This window comes from Meriones unguiculatus, chromosome 7, assembly GCF_030254825.1.
Source record: "Meriones unguiculatus strain TT.TT164.6M chromosome 7, Bangor_MerUng_6.1, whole genome shotgun sequence".
NCBI lineage: Eukaryota > Metazoa > Chordata > Mammalia > Rodentia > Muridae > Meriones > Meriones unguiculatus.
Window position 1 is genome coordinate 61,472,895 of NC_083355.1, and position 16,718 is coordinate 61,489,612.

At 40.5% G+C, this 16,718-nt stretch overlaps 1 long non-coding RNA gene across 6 annotated transcripts in view; it reads right to left on the reverse strand.

The window, feature by feature from the left end:
• LOC132655421 (uncharacterized) overlaps nt 1-16,718 on the reverse strand; it is a 37,073-nt gene that overhangs the window by 12,107 nt on the left and 8,248 nt on the right. For 4 of the 6 annotated variants that reach the window (XR_009593231.1, XR_009593230.1, XR_009593228.1 and 1 more), the window contains exons 2-3: nt 9,318-9,492; nt 7,406-7,541 (exon numbers count right to left, since the gene is read on the reverse strand). This is a non-coding gene — a long non-coding RNA (uncharacterized LOC132655421). Of the gene's footprint in view, nt 1-4,301; nt 4,439-7,405; nt 7,542-9,317; nt 9,493-12,064; nt 12,210-16,718 lie in introns of those variants that run through there. The other 2 variants (XR_009593232.1, XR_009593229.1) reach the window with 2 other exon arrangements.

Genomic DNA, 16,718 nt, shown 5'->3' on the forward strand with positions numbered 1-16,718 from the left:
TCTGTGAAGAAGGGATTTGATTTTGAATTATAAAAGTACCTAATATGCTATATATATATATATATATATATATATATATATATATATGATATTCAAATGTTTGGAAAACTAAAATGACCCACCCATCTCAGAGCACTCCTAAACAGTTATTGATTCCTGAGAAATGGGGAGACTTTCTTCAGTGGTTTAGCCACTATTAAGTTGCTCATGTTTCCCCCACCCATGCTTCTGTCAACAACCATAGTGAAACACACGTGGGTGGGGAGAGAGAGTGGGGCAGACTACTTGGGACAGAGGAAGGGAGTCAGCAGAAAAGGGAGAGGGGAAAAAAACAGTGACTATAGCAAAACACATATGTCATAGTGAAACCCATTAGATATAACTAGTATATGATAATATACATGGAAGAAGATGAAAATAACAAAATTAAAATAGCACAAAGATATATGGATTGGAAAGTTACATTTAACCCCAAACTCTAATGCCCCATAGGGCAATACACTGTTTTTAGGGGAGGGGGGCCTTCCAATTTTTTTATATGTCGTCACATGTCACTTCCAGAGATCATTTCTGAGAAATATATCATAAGCAGTTTTGCCACTGGGCGAAGCACATAAAGTGTACTTATGCAGAGTGACTCTACAAGTCCTCTCAATGCAGGCAAAGAAGGAGATGATCATGAAAGTCACTTCTAGAGTAAAATAGAATCTTGTTTTATAGCATACTCTTTTGTACTAAGGAGGACACTCTGAAACTACAAAAAAATTCTGCAGCATAGCATGCACATGATCATTATTATCGATATCCAATATTACACACAATAGAGTACTTTCATGTAGCTGGCAGCTCAGTGGGTCTGTCTGCACCAATGTGATTACAAGCATGTCAGTTACTCTGCTATAGTGGCTAAGACATCGCTAGGCTGCCGAAACTTTCCAGCTCCCTGGGATTCTGTGAGACTGCCATCCTATCTGTGACCCACCATTGACTGAATCATCTTCATAACATTCCTGGATATATTCATATATATTCACAGGTTTTTCTACAAAGGGAAACACACATTATACATGTTCCGTTGTTTGCTTTTATGTGAAATTGATCCTGGGTCACTCCATGTTATTCCATGGAGAGCTTTTCCTAATTGACAGATTTCCTTCTCAGTAACAAAAGCCCCCTTGACTCTTCGCATTACGTACAATCCTGCACTGAGCAATTTGTCTTCTTTTCTTTTCTTTTCTTTTCTTTTTTTTTTTTCATCACAGGTATATCTGTGGAATAAGTTTCCGGAAGTAAGATGTCATAGAATTTTAATTTGTATATGTTTTAGTGTTTATCAAAGAGTGGCCTACATTTGGTTAGTGGTGTCTGTCTCCTCATAGTTTTACAAGCTTCTAAAAGGAATGCATGTTTCACTTCTCTTTGATCTACAGTTCTCACTGTAGAAGCTAGCATGCTAATGTTGAACATAAACTAAAAGTCCTACTGTAACTATAGCTTTGATAACACTGGCATAACCCTCCAACTTAAGGGCTAGGTTCAGGTACAGAGCGAGGCATTTCTGCGTATCTATTTCAAGATGAAAATGGGCCTGATAAAGATAAAAGTACTGAATAAGGAGTGGTAGTTTGAAGGATAAGGTTACCTCTTCAGTGCAGGGACTGGGTCAATGTCAGGTAAATCTCTGGGTTAATCACACAGGGGAGCTGAATGACAAGGTGGAGAGGGAGCCCAGAGAGCCTCAGGAAGCCTTGGAGACTGAGAACAGCATATGCTTGGACTCCAAGCCAATGAGGGGAGGAAGGTGAGTGCACCCTTTAAGTAGAACCTACGCAGAGATGGAGAAAGGAGAAACAGCCCCTGCAGCTCTAGAGGCTCCAGCCTAGCAAGTAGACTATAGTGAATGTTCTCTCTCTTTCCACAAGGTCATCATCATCCACCACAGAAGAGAATGCACTATGTTTAGCCAAGTTTGAGCAGATGGAAGGGCAGACAGAGGTATCCCATGTTTAATTCTCATCTCAGTCCTTGTGAAAAATCCCTCAAAATTTGTCAGAGAGAGGTGAGCTGGTACGGCTTCTTTGGTTGTGTCGGTAAGGTAATGGTGACACTTAAAAACTGCAAATGCGTTTTTATCTAGAGATTCCACTTCAAGGAATTAGTTCTGCTGAAACCACTTATAAAAACACACAGTGTGCATGTTTACTGAAGCATTTTTAAAGGCAAAAATCAAATGAAATAACTTAGCTTTTTATATTGTTTCTGTGGTTGCAAAGATCACTTACTCAGGCTATTATTTTTTGAGTTCCTTTGATGTATAAGTTTTGTGATGTTTGGTGATCACTTTTGATTTCAAGTAATCATCACTTTCACAAACTCTGCTCAACAGGGGTTCCTTATGGCTGAGTAAATAGCCATGGTTGACATTAACTGAGGTTCCCGGAACTTACTTTAAATTTGTGGGTATATTCTCCTGCAGAAAACTTAGTAAAATGTCATGTGAGTGCAAAATTCAGTATTTGTGTCCTCACACTCTTAATCAGATTGTATAACTTTAATGCCATCCTTCAGTTCCTATACACTTCCGTTTGTTCCTTATCAGGACACATATTTTAAAAATACTTTCCAGGTCTTCTGTTGTTGCCTGCAAAGTCTCCAAGCAAGTTACTTAAAATAATGGAAGAAATGTATCAGTTTAACAAGGTCAGATAGAAGTGACCAAGAAAAGACAGTCTCACCTTATCTAGGTACCCGCTTTGCTAAAGAGACTGCTCAAGATAGACTTACAAAAAGCAGTAAATTCTAATTTAGACTTCTCCATACTGATAATTGGAGCTGTTCTGTCTGCCTTGAAGAAAAAGAACATGAGAGAGAGAGAGAGAGAGAGAGAGAGAGAGAGAGAGAGAGAGAGAAATAAGAAAATGGCAAGGCAAGAAAAAACACACTTGGCCAATACAATCAGCAACAGACTCAACACTCAACATATATTCTCTTGGGGCAAGGCTTTGGTCAAAAAGCTCAACCAGGCTACAGAGGAAGACAACACAGCCAGCCCTGATGAGAGCTAATAGGCTAGGGTTAGACAGAAGGGGAAGAGGACCTTCCCTACCAGTGGATTAGGGAAAGGGCATAGGGGGAAAAGAGGGGGAAAAGTAGGAGGAGAAGGAGGGAAGTCTACAGCCAGGATACAAAGTGAATAAAGTGTATAAATAAATAAATAAATAAGATCAAATGTGGCAGTATATCATTTGAAACATTAATTTACAGGTCACCTAGCTGTTGCTAAGAGGATGAGGTCTTTGCATATATTTTAGCAAAAATTTCAGGGTTGGTGAGTTTTAGCAAATTCACTTTCCGCGGTATGAAACACGTTGTAGTGAATGCGGTGCTTATGTGATTGACTTGTCCAACCATGGCTGTTGGTGAGGAAGGGCGCTTTGTGTTTATAACAGATGCAGGGAGGCCTACATGTTTTAGAGTAAGCTAGTATCTGCAGTAAAGATAACTGAAAGCCAGGCATGGGGGCACATTCCTCTAATCCCAGCACTCAGGAGGCAGATGCAGGGGGTTCTCTGAGTTCAAAGCCAGCCTGGTCTACAGTTGGAGTTCCAGGACAGACAGGGCCACACAGAGACACCCTGCCTTGTCGAGACATATGTATATCAAGCAAACAATTTATCTCACTGTCATTATGTAAAGCCAGGTCGAGCTCACGGATGTGAACCAAGCCTACAATCTGTAAGTCACCTCGAGGTTTCCATAGTGTTCTTTGGAGATTAAGCCCTGCAACCTTAGACAGTGTCTACTTTGCAGCTGAATGCCTGTGCCTGGTGATCACTGAGGTGAGGCAAAGGGTTAAAGGATCAGCCAATCAAGAAGAACAGAAACTAAAAGCAAAATGATAAAAGCCCTGTTTCCCCAGATCATTTAATACCCAAATATTCATGTTTTGCAGTTTAAAAAACACAACTTTTTTTTAAAGAAAAGTGGCTTCCTTGAAATGGACAGGTTGTAAGACCGCTTGACAATCCAGCTTCAAGTGTATGTGTTGGTGAAAATTTGTGTTCGAAAACACTGTCCTCCAATATTTAAATCCGAGTTCTTAGAAATAAATGATCTTGACAGCTAACGTAAAGCCCAGAGGCTCTCTGGCACTCATAATTGGAATGTTAAAATTTTATTTTACTCTGTTCTCCAGAAAGCTTGCACATAAATATACCAAACCCAGCCCACGGGACGGAGGTATCCAGGTTTATTTTAGCACAGACTGTTTTCGTCTTTGAAGCACCAATCAACTTTATTACCTGCCATTTCTACAATTCCAGTCTGTCTGTACCAGTGTCTTAGAATCCTGCCATCCTCTCGTCGGAACACCGCTTAGGTTCCCTAGTGGGAATCAGTTATCCAGTTGCTCGCCTGATTATTCACGTGTTTTTGAGATCTGTGAGATGTGGCAGATAAACAGGTTGATGCTGTGTGCAACTTGGAGGGCAGCCAAGGTCTGCCTGCCTATACAGTGTGTTTACTCTCCTCCCCTGAGTCTGTCTCCCACGCGGAGAAGCCGTATTTGAAGGCTAAAATCAGCGTAGAATGCAACCCAGTAACGCCACTGCAGAAAACAGCAGGTGCCTATCCTCTCATTTGCAGTGATTCTTGCAGTGAAGAAAGTGAATCCATGATTCACCCAACGGACAAAGAAACGTCGCGGTGAGCATGTGAAAAATCAAAGGCGGGGAAAGTAACACTTTTCTCGAGAGGTGTGCTCTGATTTTAAAAAGCAGAACCTCTCGCGAGAACATCAGGAATGTTTGCCGCACCTCAGAAAGCCCAGGCATGCCTCCTCTCTCCCTGCCTCTGCTGTTTTATTGCTTTTGTGTTGTACTTCTAAAATAAATATCAATAAATCATTGCGGTTAGATACTCTAATATAGACAGAGATGTACTTGACTCCCTACAGTCATTACAATTGGAGGGGACTCTGATTACGACGCTTTACTTAATTAAGTGATGCCGTCTAAAGAGAGTTCTTCCCTCCATTTTCTGTTTAACAGTCTTATAAAACGCCAACAGAGGAAATTCATTCTGTTGTTTGCCTTCCTTATTGTAAATGGTTTCTTCCCATTCATGGTTTACAGATGTGTTAATGAAAGGGCTAATAAGCCAAGGAGTGCTCCTCAACTGCAGGTTTACCTCAGTCAGCCCGAACTACACAGACTTGACACACTTGCTCTTCTGTCCCAGAAACGTAGATGGTTTTTTTTTTTCTTCTGACTTTCTGCTTGTTTGTTTGTTTGTTTGGAACCATGTATAAACTACAATTAAGATGATTTAAAAGAAAAAAATTCCAAAACAACCAGAATTCATCTAGTTTATAGGTCTGGTTCAGCAGAGACCTTTACGATCTCTTTCTTTGGGAAAACAGGGGGGGGGGGGGAATGGCCAAGCAACCCTTGTGCGGTAGGTGTGATTTGTAAGGCATTTCGCCTTTACTGAAAGGAGTCATTAAATTTGGATTGCCAATACAAATATGATTATATATGTTTTCTAAATAAAATGTTGTTATGTTGCAACTGAACTCATCCCATTTATTGTTTGTTTACCTAATGCTCAAACTGCATGTTTTATTCATAGATGTCTGGGAGAAAAAAAATCTGCTTGATAATCACACCGAGCATATTTAACAAAAGCAATTCTCCTTTTATTAGTGAGCAAGTTTAAGCAGAATGATTTCATTTTTCCCCCATTTGTTAATTCAGACCCGCTGGATCCTTAGAGCTCAGCCTTTGTTTCTCTCCTGCTGCCTTTTATACCTTTAATGTATGCATGCCTATCCACTGATGGGAAAATATCATTTCCTGAAACTCTTCCTTGTTCCTCCTTGGCTGTTCTCTCCGTTGATTTCTCATTTTGTTTAGTGCTCACTAGTTAATTTTGGCAGCTCACTTTATATACAAGGTAGGTAAGCTGAAGCCAAGTCAGGAGCTCATGGTCCTGCTAAAGATTCTGAATTTCCTTTCACTAGAGTGGACCCTACATAACTTTATTTACTTGTCCTTTTAAAATAACACACAATTATGCTTCTAAACAGATTAAAAAGTGTGTGAGATAAGGAAGTGACTATTTATCAGCACCAAGGTATTGCTTTTAATACTCTGATGTTTTAATAAAAATGTTTGAAACTTTAGCAAATTAACAACAGCATTGCATCTAAAGCAGAATTATTAAAAGTGGTGTTAAATGTCAAAACTTTGTTGAATGAACTCAGATAGCTTGCTACAGACTCTCTTCACCTTTATACAATATATAGCTAAAAACATTTGCTCATCTGCAAAATTTAAATGCATGTAGGTCTGAAGATAAATGATGAATAAAATGAATCATATTCAAGGGGCCGCTTAATTAATTGCTGAACTATTTAAAGAATATTTTGTGATATTGTTAAGAATCTACACTTTTTTATGTTCATTCATATAAATTGGTTATTTACCAAATCAAGCGAAAGTAAACACAACAGTGTAGCTGTGACTTAGCCTGTTTATAAGCTTTTGTTTTAAAGGCATACCATCTACATAGGACCACCACCTGGGAACAGTCTAAAAGCGTATAATTTTTCCTAGTTCCCACAGTTAAGAAAGTCAAATGAACACAATAAAATAATGTGCTCCTGGATTTGTGAGTCTCAGAAGTTCCAAAGGTGCCATTTATTAAAGACCATTATAACTTGAGTTCTAAAGTTCATGAAACTTTAGGTTCTGTCCTAATATTGTAATCTGGATCATTTTTATGGCTCAGTTAACCTGCCATCTGCTAAGCAAACTTCTTTAAACTCTCCAGTTTAAAAGGCATCCTTGTCCTGACACTGAGCACATGATGATTTTGTGCCTCCTGAGAACATTTTTGAGAAACTGAATCACGTAAAGTCCATGTGAGAGAGATTTTATTCTTCCTGCCCCCTGCATTTGTTTACTTCTTTTAAATTATTTTTAAACTAATTCGTCGCCCCCCCCCCATCACCAAGACTTTAAGCTGAATGAAAACTGTGTTTAATGAATACCACCGAGGTTGGTGTCACCACCGGAGCATTCTCTGGCAGAAGAATGTGAGCCCTGTTTCCGCTGAGCCAATTATTTTTATCAAATGACTTTTCTACTTAAATTGTTTGCTTTAAGAAATACTGATTTTTAGAGATAAGCAGAGTTTCTATAAAGCACATTTTAAACCATGATTATCCCAATCCCTTCGAATCAAAGTGTGGGCGACAGAGCTGATTTGGGTCTGATGGCTACAGAAAGCACTTTCTGTGGGAGCATTATTCACAGCCTGCCTTGGGGGACAAATGCAGCAGTCTTGGGTTAAATGCAAGTGTGACTGTCTCTTAGTAGGAAAAGGAAATCATATCCCAACATACCTCTTTATTGTTGATTGTGAAATGCATATCCAAAGTAAAATATTTATCCTGAGGCTGGTGGTTTCTATGGAGCAGAGGGAAGGGCGACTTTGTTAAGGGCCACAGGTGCCCCCTCTTGCCGTGATGAAGAGTGAATCTGTGCAAAGAGGAGAAAGAAACTGTTTAGTACTAGAGAGAAGAGAATTCTCAAAACTTGCTTTCTTTCTACAGGCTTACTGAGTTTTCAAGAAAGGGAATATTTGGCAAAGACTTTTTCTTTTCCTTATTTTATTTCTTTATTGATTGATATGGGAGTAGTGGAAAAGAGGGAGAAGCCACATCTTGTATGATGTAGGAGACAATATGCAGACCATAACAAAACAAACAAAAACTAAGCCGTGTGCACCAGACAGCTTTAGCTTTCCTCCAAAGCATGTCTCCTTCTACCAGGAGACGGCGGCCGAGTCTGAGAGCTCATTTACCATGACAAGCAGTGCTTTTACAAACACCAACACCGGGCACTGGACCTTGGGCTCCTATCTGAGACATCTCACTTAGATCAACAGTGCCAGTTTCGTGGCCAGTTTCGCCTCCAAAAAAGGTACCTGCTATTCGTTCACAAATTAGCTTTTTAACGGAGGCAAAACTTGACAGCAAACTATTGTCAAAACATCTGTATATTTTTTCATATGTCATTTTAAAAAATGTTCTGAAGCACCTCAGCAGCTCAGAGCATTCTACCTTTTATGTTGGATGACTAACAACAATAACAAAAACAGATTTTTTTAAATGTTGGTTACATGGCAAAAATTTAAAAGCAGTGTATTTCCCTAGTACTATTTTTCCTGAGAATAATAAATCAACTTTCACTTAAAGTTTTCTGGGTAGAAGAAAACAGTGAATAAGTTGTGAAAGCAAGGCAGTGAAGTCTTGCGTGTTCTCTTAAGAACTAAGTTAACTACTTTTAAGATATGCACAATGTTGCTGTTACATAGTTAACTTAGCTCAGCACTGTGTTAAAATGAGAACAGATGTGATGCTTCTCTGCAATGTATTAGTCATCCATCATATTCCTGTATTCAATGCCTCAGTTCTTTTTCATAACTGCAAATAGTTATACAAAAAGCATATAACAATTCAAATCCATGTTCTAGACTTTATTTTTAAAATCAGTATTTTTCTCATGTTTAAATACATATAGAATTAAAACAAAAATTTAAATCAGATTATCCTAAAATGCACATAAAATGGCATTTGAGGAAGTTTTTTCAAAATCTTATTTCCATAACAGTCACTTTAAAAGAACTAAAAGGACAAGAAATTCAAATGTGCCACAGAATGTAGTGAGTCAAATATTTCCTTCCCATCTTTTTTTTGCAGCAAAACTGTGGGAAATGTGGACGATGAAGATCAGATGGTGCACTGATGTGAGAGGTGTTGCAAAGCATCCCCGCTGATTGGTCCTAATTAACTGTGATGCTCTTGTGGTCTCGGTTTTAGCCGGGACACACTACACAATGCCTTTTATTTGGCTTTCAATGGATTTTTACTTAATAACAGCTGATCACGATATCTGCAGCCTTCTGGCTTATTTCCTAAGATTTTCTTGAATATTTCAGCTTCTGTTTTGAGGGATAAATTTGAAGATATTTCTACACCATAAAATAGTAATAAATGTTAGTGGTATTCATACAGTCTCCCACATGTATTTTGCATATTTACATTTGTTGACTATATTTTCAAACCTCACTTCAATTCCCCTTTAAAAGTTGTATATCTGGGCAATGGCCTAAGCAGGAAGCTTCTAAGAGACAATTGTGAACTGCTAATTTTCATTTACTTCTTGATCAGAGGAGAGCCAAAACAGAGCCAATCCTTGCATTGGAAAGGATTCCAGAAATTTAAAATATTAAAGGAAATTTTTTGCACTCACCTTTCTCAGCTGAAACAGTCGTGATGGAGAAAAGTCATGAATTTTCATCAACTTCATACATGTCATACATTAAAAAACATTTTGATTTGCAGGAGACCCCACAATGTCTCTGAAGCTTGGTAATGGTTCTGCTGTGATGTTTTGTCTGTACAAACCCCACAGAGCTCCAAGAGTGCTAGGAGATATATTACTAAAGTAAACAGTCTTTAAGTGACAGGGGGGAAAAGCATTAAGTAACAGGAAGTTTCCAAAGAAATACACCTTAAAATAAATAGCTATAATAATACTATTATAGAAGCAACACACTTTTGGTCATTTTAAGGTCTACAATTTTGTACAATACTACCCATTCTGAAACCATACAACTATTTGACCTGAGTCAAACAGAATCATTTTGGACAGGAAAATCCATAACCGAAATGTTAGAGCTTAAATTGTCCATTTAACTGAGAAGGTCTAGAAAGTGACTAAATAGTACTCCTCTTTGTGTTCGTCTGAAAATACAATATGACTCATGTGGACAGTAAGTCCACTGCTTCAAAACAACCAGCATCCTGCATGGAAGAAGGCTAAGTAAGTTAAGCATGGAGCAATAAAAATGGAATTATATCTAAATGACACCCTGAGGGGTTATCTCTGAAATGCATCTATTCTTCCGAAAACTGTTAAAGTTTCTTTAACTAAATCAAAAGCACTAGGATGAAATGAGAAATGGGAGGGATTAGTGAGTGAAAAGCTGTGAATCAGAGGGTCCATTGCATTGTGCCCTTCACTTTACAAAGGAGGATGTGGTGGCTTAGGAGATACTGCAACTTCCCCCAAAGTCTTTCAGATACTGAAACGTGAAATGGGCAGACAAGTCAGTCAGCTCCTGGTAGCATTCTTTCTGAAACTATACAGTCTTCCACATCAGTAATAGTTGCTTGTCAATCAAGTAAGGAACACAATGTGTGTATTTAAAAGGTGGGGGGGGGCAGACCAAATTAACAATCACGATTAAACAGTGTGAGCAATCGTTTTCATTATGTTCAAAAAGATATTTCTCTAGAAAAATATCTTTATGCTTTTAAACTCTTGCCATGCTTTGGATTTATTTAACGAAGTTTATTTCTCTTCAGCACCCTTCTACCACACCAGCAGATGTAAAAACGACTGTTACTCATCGACTCCATCTTCCTCTCTGTATTCTCTGTTCTGTGAATAGCATGGCCTTTCTAGAATGTACTTCTGTGTTCCAAAGTTTACAACAGTTTCCAGTCTGGTACAGAAGATACAGTCTGAACGTCTTAGCTTGTTTCTCTAAGTCCTTTAACTTTTAACTTGTGCCCACTCCTCAGCTTTCCTTCCAGTATTCTCTTTATAATTTCTCCTCTGGTAATGCAAAGCAGGTATTATTTCCCAACCCTGGCAGGCTTTGCCATCACTTCTGGGCCTTTATTCATAGTTTCCTCTTCCTAGAACACCCAATAAACCTTTTTCTTCCTCCGAGAGTGAGCTCCAACATCACCTTTCCTCCCCCTGCCAGACATAAATACGTCTTTCCCTGAGATACGACTGCATCTTACACATTTGGCACATGATTCCTAGTTGCATAAAACTGTAATTACCTGTCTAAAAACTATCTTCTCCCACACAGAGACCAAAGATATGTCTTCCTCTCCATGGTTAGTACTTTGCCTGGGTTAAACGTTCAGTGGAAGTTTTCTGGCTGAATAAATGAATCTATAAACAGACTACTGTATTTTCTTATGACGACATCACTGTCTTGGGACGACAGTCATAGCTTCTCTTACAATCTCTAAACTGGATGTATCAACAACAGGATATTTGGAACAACTTGGCTTGAGTTTTTATCAACTACTTCTCCCAAGTAGAGCTTTTAAATCATTCTCTCTTGTTGACCAATTGACTTTGATACCAAGTTTGAAATACCAACTTCTTAAATGAAGAGGTGAATTCTTTAGTAAAAAATGGGCCACTGTTTGTTCTAGACATTGGTAAAGAGATTTCCTTTAGTGGATCCATTTACTTTTTAATTTTGTTTGTTTGGTTTTAAAAACAAGTCTCTTGTAGCCCTGTCTTGAACTCTTATGTTGCTGAGGTTGACCTTGAACTCCTTGTTCTCTTTCCTCAGCTTCCCATGTGCTGAGATAAAGGAAGTGAACCACTGCTTCCATTTCCTTCTAGGAATACAAGTGGGAAGACTCCTTGAGATCTGTGAAGCCTGTAAATGCAGATTTGCATATCAGCACCACCTGTACACCAAGAGCTTTAGAAGAGGGTCCTCTGCTTTAGCCGAGCGGATTGCAGAAGTAAGACCTAGTGTCTCTGGGGTACTGTCACCATTACAGTTTAAGACCTAGTGTCTCTGGGGTACTGTCACTATTACAGTTTGACTCTTTCTGGTCCAAGCCATCAAGATGGCCCCATGAGTATGCTGCTGACATACAAATGTCTGCTATGAAAGACTGTCCAGGGAAGTTAGAGATATCCTTGGTACATAAACATATATTTTCCACTTGAAAAATATAATCACCTCTTATAATCATCCTTCAAAACTGTAAATAATCTTGAGTCAGGCCCCCAAATCAATGAAGAAGCCATCCAGGAGCTCATTTGAGCTAAAAGAAGACGCAGGCCCACAGCCACTTCTAAACTCAGGATTCCACCCCTCCTCACCCCCTTCCCATTTACTTCATTGGTTTCAGTGTGCCCAGGCTGCACACTAACCTGTGGGGAGCACTTACTTAGGGGCAGAGGTTGGAACTGTGCCCACTGGGCCGACTTCCTAAAAACAGCCCTATGCGGATTATGGTTAACAAGCAGTGCTAGTTTTTAAAAACATTTCCTCATCAAGAAGACCATGCCAATCAGTTTCAAAATTTATCTGATAAGGCAGAATAGAGTTTGTGACCTTGAACTTCCTTCACCTCTTCCAAAGGTCATTCTTTAGGATGGTGGATGTTCTTCAGTGGGTTTATATCTGAAAAGTAATAAACGATTAGGGCTTTCTAAGTCATTTCTTCTTTAAATGCAGGTTGTGTTACATCTGGAATTTTACGTTTGTTTCAAACAAAATAGTATCATGCCACACAGTTGTAACTCAACTAGGAAAATACCATCATTCTCTCTTACCAACTGGCAAAGAATTGACTGTTTTCCTGTCATTTTTGTTTGATCAAAATTACCTAGAATTTTATTTGTTTTGTTAACATTACAAGAAAAAAAAAATAGCCCAGGGTGGTGGCGTACACCTTTAATTCTAGCACTTGAGAGGCAGAGGCAGGAGAACCTCTGTGAGTTCGAGGCCAGTCTGGTCTACATCATGAGTGTCAGGACATCCAGGGATATATAGTGAAACCTTGTCTCAAAATTAAAAAAAAATAAGAGAAGGAAGAAGAGGAGGAGGGGGAAAGAGGAGGAGGAGGAGGAGAAACCAATAAGAATTACAAGGGAAATAATGAGGATATTGCACAAACTGAGTAATAAAGTGTTTGTCAAATGCTATGTTTCAGGCACTATGCAAGACATAAACAGCAAACACATAAAGAAAAACTTTTAATTTATGGATGTGGAAGGTGACCACCTGAGTCATACAGGCTTGGAGGTTCCTTCTTGCCTTTTGTTCTCTGTTACCTTGAAAGAAACTTTTATCTGGCAAAAAGTGTTATCCAAGCTGGAAATGTTCCTGAGTAAAAGTTTCAACTTTATAACTTAGTAAACAAGAAAAAGTCTTCAACTTGGGCGGGGCCATTTGAAACTTCCTCCCAAAGTCACAAAGAGTCTTCAACCTCAGCTGTATTGAGGCTCTAAAATGAATTCATTACATTGAAATGATTTTCAGAGCAAGAGCCAGTAATGATTTGTATTATCAGCTAATAAAATAGGGGGTTAGGCATATTTGTTCAATAAAAGTCTCTTTCATTCACTTTTACAGACATTCTCTCTTCTTTCTGCTTAATGAACATGGAAGATTGTTCATCATTCAGTATTGTTTAAGTTATAAAGCACAAATCTGTCATCTGGTTTTAAAACATTTCCTCCTTTGGTAATGTAGATGACTAATGTCTATCCTGTTTTTTTAAGAATATACTAATTTGATAATATAATTTTGGAAAATTAAATTTGGAGGATTTTTTCCTTACATTTTACATCTAGAGACCCCCTTAGAATATTAGAAAATATAGTTAAAGAATATATTTTGCTAAGCCTCCTGAACACACACACTTCAGTGAACTGAACCTTTCTGTTCTGTTCTAAGGTGTTAGAAACCCTCTCGTGCAGGCAAGTCCCCTGGGATTTTCTTGGTACCTACTAGTAAGTTATGGTTTTCCCCTTGGTAATAGTAGCTCAATTTAGGTCCCCCAAACCATTTCCAAAATAAGACTATGAGAAGGGGGGGAGGCTATCGTCTGAACCAAGAAGAGCTACGCAGTCATATTTCACCTGTAGAAGTCTCTTATGATGCACTCCTAAATGCTGTAGCCTCATGTACAAAACACTGATGTTTGAGAGAAATGTATTTTAATTTTACAATGCCTCTGCTGTGCCAAATACTACCTTGTTTCAACCCGTGGTGTTTTTTTTTTGTTTTTTTTTTTACTTTTTATATAATCCCAATTTCATATTTCTCTGAAAGTTCAGTGTCTAATCTCTAATGGATTTAGGAAGAAAAAAAACCTTTATTAAAGCAAATGCTATAAGCCAGAAATTTGTTCAACTGACATGAAGTAGCACTCCTCCAAATTTCATTGACAGCACTTGATTTCTCTGCAGTATTCATGGCCATCTAACAAGGGGAATTCCTGGGTTTCGCTCCAGTCAGGAATGAGAATGCTACTTTTGTGTTACTTTTCAAAACTAAGGCTCCCTAGTAAGACACAATTTACTTTCCCCAGGAACTAAGATTTTTTTTTTTTTAATCTAAGTCAGGTCTTGTCATTTTCCCCCCTGTTCTTCCCAGGAATGAATCCCCTGGGGGTCTGTTCCGAATCTGCGGTGGAAGATGTAGAACCAGAGCTGAAGGGCGGCCGCAAACTGCCCCTGAAGTTTCCCTGGTACCTCCTGATGCTACTTCAGGATCACACGAGTGATTCAGCCATCTCTCCGTCTTCTGGCAGCTAAATGGGACTATTGGAGAGCTGCCAGAAGGGTAGGTAGCCAACCTGCTTGCCCTTGATTGTGCCTGCCAGCTTTTTAATAACAGAAGTAGGGTCAAGTAAGTGAAATCACAAACGGAGGAGAGTATTCTGAGAATGCAGAGGCAGTTAATGTCCTCCAAACCTCAGATGGCTGGCAACCCTTGGCAGAGTAATCTATGATTTGTGGTGCCTGACCCTTTCACTGTGACTGTTATCTCTGTATTCACTAGAAACATATTTACAGAATCTCTCCATTAGCAAAGATGCCTTGTGTGTGATTACCCAATTGTCATGGTCACACTAGGGTTTTGATACAGACCCTATTCACAAGTGAAAGGGTGCACTAAACTACAGAGTGAGTTTAAAGCGGGATCCTCACTCAGTCTTACACCAAGACTTGGTAGATCTCAGACAGCTTAATGCTGCAACCTTGTCCTTTTCTTCTCTTCCCTGAAGCTGTTTTCTGTCCCACACCCAAGATCATAAAAAAAAAAATCTGGATTACTTTTTGGATGCTTAAAAATTCTTAATGGAGTTTATAGTAGCTCGCAGTAACAATTGTCCTACAGACATGGACTATTTCATACAGCTTTGAGAGAGCATTACTTTTTTAAACCAGTAAATTCTGCCCTACACTCAACACTCAATCAGCAAAGTACTTTCTCCTCACTTAAAGAATTTCAGCTACAACAGCAGACAGCTTTCTCTCTTCGTTCCGATGGACTCAAAAACAAAGCGAAAAAATTAAAACGTCCTCCCTGGAGCGAGTGATCGGAAAAGAACTATTTAGAAGTTAAAAGTAGCTTAAAAGGTGGCTCTGTCCTCTTTCGGATAAAAAATAAAGAGCATTGAAGCCCTTCTTGTGAAAAGTCCTCTGTTTACATTCTGTGTTGGCTGGGAAAGGTAATTTAGGAAAAAGAATGAAGTGAACTAAGAGAGCTAAGCCAGGAGTCAAAATGGAAGGAGCATTAACTCCCTTGCTATCTCCCAAATGAAGGAATATTTTTGAGCAGATCAAAGTGGCAATCTTACTAGATTAAACCACGAAGGTGATAAACTCCCCACAGATTCCGGTTTCTGCTGACTCGGCAGTAACTGCTGGCTACCTCCCCGAGCAGCCTAAGGATTGTGTGACCCAGATCTGGAAGGCCGAGAGAACAGCCCCAGACCCCTCAGCCGAGGTGGAGGCGTCGCCGTGACGGGCCTGGCTTTGGGCCTCTGGAGCGTGGCGGTCAGAACCGAGAGGCCAGCCGGGAGGGAGCGCTCGCTGCTTGAGAGTCGTTGGCTTTAGGGAGACGGAGGGCAGAAGCCAGCCTGGCCCGCGCGGGAGCCGAAGAGGACCGGGACGGCCACTGCGGGTGCTGGCCACCCCCGCGCGCAGCCCGGCCGAGCGGAGCACTAACCCCAACCGCCGAGGCTCGCCCCACCCGTGCCCGCCCCGGGGCGCGGGGCTAGCCCGGAGCCAGCGTCCCGCCAGGCTCCAGAGCAGCGAGGGGCCGGCCTCCGCGGGCCGAGCCGAGCCGACCGAGCCCCGAGCCCTGCAGGAGTGATGCCGGGTGGGTGCCCGCTGGCCGGGAGCAGCCGCCCTCGGGGCGCGCCCGGGCGGGGATGCTCCACGGGGGGCCGCGTGTAGGCACCCTGGTTGGCACTCCCCCCGCGTGATCGCCGCCGGACAAGGGCGCCTCTCTCTGCTGGAGGTCTCTAGACGTTGTCCCGTCGAGACCCCAGTCCTACCCCTGGGAAGACGGTCGCGGCGACGGCGAGCACAGGAGGAGAATAATTCAGGTGGGGGAGGGGACGGGCCGGAGGACCGGGAGAAGAGCTCCCGAGAAAATCCCCCACCGCCACCAAAACCGTTTCTAAAAAGTGCTGAGGTTTTTTTATTCCTGAAGATTTCGCTTTAAAGGCTGGAAAAAAAAAATATTCCACTGCTTTTAATTGAAGTAAACAAAGTGCAACCAATCCTAACTCAAATATGATTGCAGTGAGATTAAGGTCTAATTGCTTTAGGGTTCAGGCGGAATCTGCAGGCTAAATCCTACAGGGCCCATCTGAATTTCTCAATCCCTCTGTCAAAAGGGGGGCGCTGAGAGCCCACACGCTTCCTAACAAGTCATTTTTAACAGTTACAAGCTTCGCACAAAGACCACACAGGGCGCCTAAGAGATGCAAATCCCATCCCCGGTCGTCCTGCCGGCCTTCCACAAAGATGGGCTAAACCCTAATAGAAAAGAAATCAGTTCTCTGTCACCGTCCCCGG